Raw genomic sequence first — 11061 nt, 5'->3', positions numbered from 1 at the left:
AAGAATGAAGACTGAAGTGTGGACACTTTGCCCCTTCTTAGAATTGGGAACAAATCACAAATGGAAGGAGTTACAGAGACAAAGTTTGGAGCTGAGATGAAAGGATGGACCATCTAGAGACTGCCATACCCGGGGATCCATCCCATAATCAGCCTCCAAACGATGACACCATTGAATACACTAGCAAGTTTTTGCTGAAAAGACCCAGATATAGCTGTCTCTTGTGAGGGTATGCCGGGGCCTAGCAAACACAGAAGTGGATGCTCACAGTCAGCTAATGGATGGATCACAGGGCCCCCAATGGAGAAGCTACAGAAAGTACCCAAGGAGCTAAAGGGGTCTGCAACCCTATAGGTGGAACAACAATATGAACTAACCAGTACCCCCCATAGCTCGTGTTTCTGTCTGCATATGTATCAGAAGATGGCCTAGTCTTGCAAACTTTATATGCCTCAGTACAGGGGAACACCAGGGCCAAGCAGTTTTAGTGGGTGGGTGGGGGAGTGGAGGTTGGAGGGTATGGGGGACTTTTGGGATAGCATTGGAAATGTAAAAGAAGAAAATACCTAATTAAAAGAAAAAAGAAAAAAAAGAGCACCATCTAGACATGTTGATCTATAATGCAGTTCTCAAGAGGCTAACTCACAAAAAAAATTGCAGATTTCAGACTACCTATACTAAATAATTCTGAGCAAACATGGGCTATATAATAAAATTGCTGTCTCAAAAATAAGTAATTTATTTGGTTGGTTGGTTGGTTAGTTGGTTGGTTGGTTGGTTGGTTGGTTGGTTGGTTGGTTGGTTGATTTAGTGGACTTTGAAAAGTCTCACTATTTTGCCCATATCAGCCTCACCTTCATGATGATCCTCCTGCCTCAGGTTCTAGAGTACTAGGGTTACAAGCGTGTGCCACCATACCTAGCTAATTTATTAATTCAATAAAAGGACTCACAGACTGAAAATAAAGGAACAGAAAGATGTCCCTTAGAAACATCCAAGTGAGCAAGTATAGCCATACCTATATCAGATAAAGCAGACTTTAAGTCAAAACCTATAAAATTGACAAAGGAGATTCCTCTGAAATAACTTGAGATATTCCCTGACTAGCGAATACAGCACGTAAATGTATATGTACCTAAACTTCAAGCACCAACTTTATAAGGCAAGCACTGCTATATTGAGCTAGAAAATTAGACCTCAATGCAGTGGTGATTGAAGACTTCAACACCATGCTTAAATATCACTAGAAATATTATCTAAAGAAAATATCATAAACCAATGAATCTTACTGGATAATTGCAGAGCACGTCTTTCAACCATGACAGGATAAATACTCCTTCCATTCTGTTAATCTATCATAGGTAGTTATGATAGACTATCTGAAAGAAGCAATTTATTATTTTATTTTTAATTACATGGATGTGTTTATGTGTGGGATAGTGAATGTGAGTGAATGTGTTTGTAGATCCCTTGAGGCAGAGTTTCTGGAAATGGTAAACCACCCAATGTGGGTTCTGGGAACTGAACAAGAGCCCTCCATAAGGCTAGTATACACTGTCAGCCATGGAGACACCTCTCCAACCACAAGAGAAGGAATTCAAAGGAAGGAAGGCTGCAGGGTTTCAGAGGTTCCTGTTCATAGCAGGATAATTCCATTACTGTGGGTCTGGGGAAAAAAACAGCATCACAATAGCAGAAATTGCTGTGGAAGGTGCTGCACTTCATGATGGCCAGAAACCATAGTGTCACAGGCAAGCTATATCCTTCAAATGCCCACCTTCGGGTTCTTCTTTCTTCCAGTTTGATTTCATCTCCCACTAATCATCATCTTTAAACCTTAAATTATACCATGAACCCATCAAGTGACTGCTATTTATTGTGGCAGACCCCTTATAATATAACCACTTTACAAATGGTTTGCAGACACTCCTAAGAATTTACTCTGAAACCGGGCGTGGTGGCACACGCCTTTAATCCCAGCACTCGGAAAGCAGAGGCAGGCAGATTTCTGAGTTCGAGGCCAGCCTGGTCTACAAAGTGAGTTCCAGGACAGCCAGGGCTATACAGAGAAACCCTGTCTTGAAAAAACAAAACAAAACAAAAAAAAAATAGAACTTACTCTGAAATCTGAAGAGAGAAAGAATATCTGCCTCCACTGGCCTTATTTCAGTGTAGTTCTGGAAGTTGTAGCCATAGTAACTGAGCAAGAGAAAGAAAGTAAAAACAGATAAAAGACCCAATTCCCTATGCATATGAATTTATACTTACAAAACCAGAAGCATTTAAAAAACAAAACTACTAAAACTCATAATGTAATTAAACAAAAGTTGAATGATACAAAATCATCATATAAAACCAGTAGCATTTTCATACTCTAAAGCCAAAGCTAACTGAAAAAGAAACTAATCCCATTTCTATTATCTACTAAAATATAAATTACCTAGGAACAAATTTAACCAAAGATTTAAAATTGCAAGACCCTGATTGAAAATACCCTTTATAGTAATTGAGTGGAAGAATTAATATTGTTTGAATAGCCATATTATTATTTTAGTGAAATTGCAATAAAAACATAAATGGTATTCTACCTGGAGCTAGAAAAGCTATCCTAAGTCTCATATTGGAAGCACCAAAGCCTTGGTCACTTTAGTACAGTATTGGGAAAGCAGATATGGAAGAGTGAGCTTTGCCCTGTTTCCCATTCTATACAGACATGAATCAAGCGCCAGCTTGTGGGATTGAAACTGTGAGACTACCTAGAAGAAAATATGATGGAGATACTTGAAGATGCCAGGACAAGAAATGATTTTTTTTATAAACCTGTAAAAGCACAGACAACAAAGATAAAGTGGACAAATGGTGTTGCACAGCTAAATCAGTTGAGTTCGGAGACAGGTAAAGAATCAAGTATTGCAAACTATTCATCAGAAAGAGATTCTCACCTGAAACATAAAACAGCTCCAAAGTTAGCAGCAGAGAAGGAGCTTTTATTTATTAAATAAGATTACTTTATTATAATGAACTCTCAAATAAAAACACCACACAGATAATTTAATAAAGTCAATTCAAAAAAAATAATTGCCCATTTCCAGACTCTGTATGTCTCAGTGACCTTCTACACAGCTGGAACCTTTAGGGTTTTATAATTGTACTAACAATTACATTTTTATGCATTTATGTACCAAAAATTTAAGTATTAAAAAAGCAAATGATCTGAACAGATTCCTTTTAAAAGAAGAAAAAATTGGCAACTAATGTATGAAAATGCTTTCTTCACTGTTAGAAAATGCAAAAGAAAACTACAATGAGAAGCACTTCATTCAAATCAGAATTGAGCCTAACAAAAAATAACAAGAAAATATGTCTAGTGAGGATACAGGAAAAAGGAGAGTGTCACATACTATTGGTAGAGATGGAGCTTGGTACAATCATTGTGGAAAATAGTAGGAAGGATTAAAAAAAAGAAGTAACTGAAAATAGAAGTGCAGTATTATTCCACCATATAACTAAAATGAATAAAACCAAAATTTCAAAGATAACTATGATCCCATATTTACTGCAGTGCTGTCCCCAAAAATCAAGGAGTGGTTATATTACCAATAATGAGTAAATTAATAAAGGAAATTTAATATGCATTAATATTTTATATTACATTTATATTGTAATTTAATATACATATGTGCATAAGTATATATAACATGTACTTATATGTACATATTCACATGTATAATATATTACATGTGTATAACATACATGTGTATATATACACACACACAACATACACATGGTATCATTGTGATATGAAGTCCTGTTACTTGCAGCTAAATATTTAGAACTAGAGAATGGTGTTGAGTGAAAAGAATAAGACAGACAAATACCACATGTTGCTTCTTATATATGGAACTGAAGAATGTGTGTCTGAATCCAGAAAAAAAGATTATTGCTGTATATGGGAATACAAAGAGATTGAATTATTCATACTAAGCACAGGTAAGAAGAGGAATGCACTCTAGTGCTCATCCATACAAGTCAGCTCTGTTCACAGTGATCTCTTGCCTGTTTGAGAACCCAAAGCTTTCAAATACAAAGAAGCATGAACTGCTGCTAAGAAATATAAATCATCTCAGTTCAATCATTGTTCAGGAACATATGTACCAATACCTCAAACTATACCTCACAAATAGCATGATTATTACACACTCGCTCAAAATAGAGAAGTCAGTCCAACACTATTTGTCAACAAGAGATGCTTCTGAAAAGTCACTAAGAGTCCTGTGACAGATAAGGAAGTGAGGACATCCAGTTGACCCATTCAGGAAATCTTCATTGAAGGTTAGATTTTCAGAGGCTAAAGACAAAACTCATACATTTTAAGTGTTCCTGGGAGAATCTAATAATGAGTATGAGTGAATAAAAATCAGATTTACAAACATGAGAGAGATAATGTGCGAACTAGGGTTTCTCTCAGATGTTGTCACCCATTGATGGCCTTAGTGCTCTGTGGAAAACACTGAATTATTGTCTACTGGCTGAAAAACACAAACATTAGAAACCAGAGCAAGGCAGAAGATTCACACTGGCCAGCACCAAGAAGAGAGGATGTACAAGTATAGAATCCTTAGTGTTTCCATGTCAGCTTTCATTTGTACCATCCTCTTAACTCTTCAGTTAATCACTATCCCCAAATTAAGGGCATTGCTCCGCACATAGACAGGGCTCAGAAAGCAGGAAGAGTTACTGTGCAAAGGTCACTGGGATCATCGAGGAGGGACATGTAGAATCACTAGATTCTGGGGCATTCATAATAATTAATTCTCTGAGCTACTTGGCCACCATCCTGAAGAACCTAAAGCAGGATTGTTAACAAATGACTGCCTTTCTGAGTCTTAGTTTTCTTGTTGATTTAAGAAAAATTAACAGGATGAACTTGAAACCTGTGCTACGGAAATTTAATAAAATCTTAGAATGAGTGAAAAAAGAAGGTGGGAATGGACTGGAAGGAAAACAGGATGGGAAAACTTAATAATGAAGAGAAGAGGAGAAAGAGTCAATGGTACTTAATAGATAGCTACATTTACTTGACACGTTGAGTTCTTGATCCCACTATCTAAGACCTAACAGGGTTTGTGTAACCTGCTCACACTGAGAAAGCAACACTGAGGCAGTTGACACAAGCCCCAATGTTAGATTGGAATTAACACATAGAAACATGTTATAGCATATGCTGGGGCACGTGTGTGGTAACTGTTTTTTATCTCGCCTGCATCAATTCCTTTTGCTTTTGCTTCATCTGAGCCCTCCAGCCCAGTTATGTTTGCTTCTAAGGACATAAATGTTTCCTTTTGTTGCTTATAGGTCTCATGTCATTTACACTTCTCTACCAAAAAAAAGTCACAGTACCTCAGAAAAGACAATAAACGTTGTCTTTATTTAAACTCTTGAATGTCTAGGAACCCTGTAAGCAGTGTTACTGAAGCATTTACCAACTACAATAACATTCTTTTCTCCAAAAGCACTAAAAATTCTTCTTTCCCTCAAGCTTATAGCACAGAGGTCCACCAGATCAGTCTGGAGTAAACCTAGTATGTGCTCTTCAAACAGCAACCTCATATTCAATGATAAATTTCCTTGCATGTACAAAGTTTACATAGGAATATTTAAATTACCAAGGAAATTTTAAAACTGTTATATATATGTCCATATGTTATCTATAAATATAAATATATTACATACTTTATACAAATATATTTATAATTATTATGCCAGAAACTACAAAGAACGTGAAGAAAAAAATAGATACCATTCCTTTGTTCAAGAAACTCACAATTTAAAGATAAGAGACAATAATATCCCTTTTCTGTTCAAAGTATTAATGAGAATATGTATCAGTTAATATGTATCAACTAGCCCCTTGGTACCAGCCATTATTATATAAACTGTATATGCATTGAGATATCTAGTTGACAAAAGAACTCTAAAGTGAAGATACTATGATTAAATCTATTTACAAATATGGAAAAGTAGGTACAGAGAGGTTAGATAAATCATAAAACTCATAGGAGTTAGAATTAGGGCTTCATACATTTCCTTATTTTACTACCTCAATACAATACAAGGAAACTGAATAAACAAAAGCAGAGTTAGGATTGCAAGTAAATTCTAATTAGCCTTGACTGAGCACTCCCTCAATACAACAAGAAAAATTAGAACAAAGAAAAGCACAAGGTCACCAGGCACTGTTTGGTAAATGAGTGGCACAAACAATCATATTCTTTAGATCTATGTTTAAGGAGACTCCAGAATCTGTGAAACCCGTCTACAGGGCAGGCTTTGTACAATCCAGAACCCAAATGCTGAATATTCCTTGTGCTACAAGTTTGACACCAACAGTTTAATGTTTGATTCCTACTACTTTATACAGAGCGTCAATGGACTACTTCACAAAATGAATCCCACATGTGCCAATTACCAAGGACCTAAAATTTGGGTCATTGCTCATTAACACATTGGAGATTTAATAAATAATATTCTTTGAAAGCCTTCTGGATCCCAAGGGAAAAAAAGGAACATGCTCAAAGTGAAGGCTTCACCTTGAATTCTCTATGCAAGAGTCCACCCTACAAACAGCAGAGAGGACTCTGTGCCACACACACCATCTGAGATCCACCATAAGCCCTCTTGAATTTTCTTCTATTATTGTCAATAACTATATATTTGGCCTGATTGAGGCCTTAACTAAATGCTGTCTTTACATAGTTCTAAGAATGAAAGTGTTAGCCCTGACATCCCTCCAAAGTTATTGCAAGAACTTAAATACTCTTATCTCTTCAATTTAACTAAAATATAAGTGAAATGTAAATTGAGTTCACTATAATGAGCCAAATTAATGTTTCAGATAAGAACCACAAGTCTGTGTGGGTTTCATCAGCCTACCTCCATCTCCCTAGCTGGATGGGTAGATCATCTGATGAATTAGTCAATAGTTAGCATAGAAAATCTGAAGAAGCTGCCAGGGGCCCTCCCCAGCTAAAGCAATAAATAATCAAGCATGAAACTGACAGAATTCCTCAGAGTCACTCTCTCCTCCCACCTTCAACAAGCTCCACTGCTTAAGAATACTCTCTCAGCCCTTTTTTCTCATGTCTAAAGCTCCTTGCCTTAAAGGCAATATAAGACCCACGATGTATTCAAAGGTGCCTGTGAGTGCAAGAGTTGAGCCTGCTGGCCTCCATATCTCTAGAACATGTGTTTTCCCCATATCCAATGTCACCTCTGAACATGGCTTCTTGTGCTGCTTATATTTCAATGCATATGTGAGAGCTTTATGTGGTATGTATAATATGTGCATGTTTATCTGTGTGTCTATAGGTGCATGTGTACACATGTGCACATTCATGTAGATGCCAAAGGGAAACATAAGCCCTGTCCACATTTTTTCCGTACTCAGAAACTCTCGCTGGTCAGGAACTGGCCAAGTAGGCCAGGTCAGGTATCTGCCTACCTCTGTCTCCTCAGGCTGTGGTTGTTAGCAGACCACCATATATGGATTTCTTTTATGTGGACTCAAGAGGCCTAACTTGGGTCCTCATACTTGTGCAACAAAAACTTTACCAATGGAACCATTTTCCCCCAGAGCATTTTATATTCTAATAGCACATAGACTAGCATGAGACAGTGAAAGCTTATGATATGAACATAAGCTCTGAAGATTCCCAGAGCTGAGTTCAAAATCTAACCTTGTGACTATCCAGTTCTAAAATTGCAAGAGCACCAATTTTTCTCCTCGATAAAAATGCTATTAAGGATAACTGTAAGGGAAAAAAAGAAACAAATATAAAGTAACGTGTCTCTCCAGAGAGCATAAACAGTACATCCAGTCTATGAATACATCCTGAGCAGAAGGAAATGGCCACTCTAAGCACATTTCTGTTTTACATTCCTGGCATACTTGAATTTGCTTGTAGTTTGCACAGTAGACACTCACAGCTTCACAACAATTTCATGTGCAGAATTTAAAGATCTGTTTTATTCAGTACTAGCCAATATTTCAGCAAAATACTTTGTAGCCATTAAAACTGTGCTTTGAGTATAGCAGATGAAGCCCTAGGAGAAGAGCAGCATGGAGCTCTTATTAAGCTTGGTGATAGGCAGCACCTAGGTCTGGGCACTGGAATTATGATGGATTGGTTTTTGTCTTTATTCTTTTCTAGATTGTCTTACTCTCTCCTTACTGAAAAAAAAAACCCATATTATATGATAATCATAAAATTAAAGAACTGAATGGCCTAATACAGGTAAAAGGCTTATTGAGACAATATGGAGCTAAGCATGGTCAGGACTCTTGTGATCTTTTTCATAGCTCCCCTGCCATCTATATTGATGAATCTAGGGTTGACACTGAGGATGTGCTTTAAAAATGCAAACTACTACTACTACTGCTACAACTATTACTACTACTACTATTACTTCTACTACTATTACTACTACTACTACTACATCACTGGAAGTCAACAAATGTAATATGAAAGAATGGCTAAGGAGATTGTTTGATCAATACAGTAGTTGTCTCACAAGAACAAGAACCTGAGCTCAATCCACAGAATCCACATTAATAAAGAAAATGCCACGCATGGTTGCTTATAATCTTGGCAAACAAAGGTAAGTGAACTCCTGGAGCTGACTTGCCAGCCATCCTAGCCTGCTTGGTGACCTGCAGGCCTGCTGGACACCAGAATGTGGACAGTGCCTAAGAATTGACCCCCAAGATTGTCTTCTGGTCTCTTTATAAAATGCACACATGTACACATATATTTGTGTATGTATATGGGTACTTGTACACACACACAAACATCTACACATATGCACAAGAAGGAAGGAAGGAAAGAAGAAAGAAACAAGGAAAGAAAGAGAGACAGAGAGAGAGAGAAGGAGGGAGGAAAGAAAATGGAAGTAAAAAGAGCAAAAGAGCGGTCTGAACCTCACCACCTATCTCAAATCCTACACCGATTTCCCCCTTATTCATGCGCTATAAACATGACTTATCACATAGACTACATGTTTAATATTCTCTTGTTGGTCAACCACATGTGTGCTCTCTGTGATCACTATTTCCCTATTGACATAGGAAACAGAGAATGTTTTGGATCTTCAGCTGTTTCTCTTTGGGACAGGAGTCAATACATCCCTGCCCTGTCCGATGAGTCCTTTGTGAAATTAGATAAAGGGACCAGGGTTCAAATCCACAATATAGAAAGAGGGCCACTCACTGGCCAGCTTAGGGGACACAGATAAGTGAACTCAATTCTCTAACATCAACGGCTAGGGTTCACACACTTCCTTGTTACTCTCGCTCTTATGCTTAGATGGGCAGGGACCACATCACGTTCAACAAGAAACACAGTCATGGTTAAGTGCTGACATAGCCTGTGGGTCTGTAAAGTTCAAGGGAAGACTCGGAATATGTGATCCAAGTCAGCTTTGATAATCATGGTGCTCTCCACCTTGACAGACGAAAGAACATTTAAATAGCCTGAACTCTGTTTTCATGCTTGCTAGATAGACAGTCTGGTGACCTTTGTCTTCCCTGATCCCTCAAACTCAAGAACACTGGAGTGCCAGGTCAATTACGCTCTTCCCTGAGCAGCTAAAGCAGCTTTCGAAAATACTGTTGTCGCTGTGTCAGATCAAGTGTAGAGAAGCAGAAATATGACTTGGGAGTCTCAAAAGGCATTAGATGGCAAGTTAGGCAGAAATTAAATTCCATTTGCTGCAATTCTATAGGACGCCCTGAGAGAGCAAAGGTATTCAATTCTCTTTATTAGTACTGGATTTATGGCTCAAAATGAAGGTTAAATTAAAAAGAAAATATCAGAGTTGATGTTCTAAATAGCTCTTTAAATTCCAGATCCGTGGTAATGTGCTTTGGTGTCTGATCCAGCGTCCTTGGCTTCAGGGACTCCTGAATTGATCAGATGAGCCCTACGCTACTTAGCCAATATATTTAAAGATACTTATTATGCCACTACTTCAGAAAATCATAATCACTCTTCTCTATTCAGCTCCCAGGAAGCTCCAAAACCTGGGCTCATTGGTGCAGCCCACCTCCAAACTGGCTGCTCTCCGAGCCTTTTCTCCAAATCAGTGGCACTTGCCTGTTCTGCAGCTGTCTCCAGACCTCAGCAATTCAACTCTACTCATTCTGTTCTCCTATATCACTGGCATTCCGAGTCTCTCTAAAGACCTAACCTCAACAGAAAACCCAAAGTTTAGACAGATGGTTCAGTCAGCAAAGTGTTTGACATGTCATTGTAAGGACCTGAGTTCAGTCCCCTAGAACTCACATTCTGTTAAAAAGCCAGGAACAGTGGTGTGCACTGGAAATCCCAGCACTGGGGAAATGCAGACAAGTGCATTCCTGGGGCTTGCTGAACAGATGGTCATGGCAAGTTTATGGGCTTGGCCAGTGGAGAGACTCTGTTGTGTTTATAAAAAAACACAACAATGGGTATTTGTTGTTGTTGTATTTGTTGTTATTGGGGTTTTTGTTTGTTGTTTTTGTTAGTTTTATTTTTTTTTAAGTCTTGGCATCAAGATAACCAAAGGACGAAACAATGATCACTCCAGAAAGGGCCATGGCCATGTACAGCAGAATCTTTGCATGAACTGTACAGGGTGCATGGCCGAGGACAAGGCCATGAAGGTTGTTATTCAAAACATTGTGGAACAGAGGAATGGATACAGAAAATGTGGTACATCTACACAATGGAGTACTACTCAGCTATTAAAAAAAATGAATTTATGAAATTCCTAGCCAAATGGATGGACCTGGAGGGCATCATCCTGAGTGAGGTAACACATTCACAAAGGAACTCACACAATATGTACTCACTGATAAGTGGATATTAGCCCCAAACCTAGGAGTCCCAAGATATAAGGTACAATTTGCTAAACACATGAAACTCAAGAAGAATGAAGACTGAAGTGTGGACACTATGCCCCTCCTTAGAATTGGGAACAAAACACTCATAGAAGGAGTTACAGAGACAAAGTTTGGAGCTGAGA

This window comes from Mus musculus, chromosome 3, assembly GCF_000001635.26.
Source record: "Mus musculus strain C57BL/6J chromosome 3, GRCm38.p6 C57BL/6J".
Classification (NCBI taxonomy): Eukaryota; Metazoa; Chordata; class Mammalia; order Rodentia; family Muridae; genus Mus; species Mus musculus.
The sequence above is the reverse complement of the archived record's forward strand: the minus strand, read 5'-3'. Positions refer to the sequence as shown.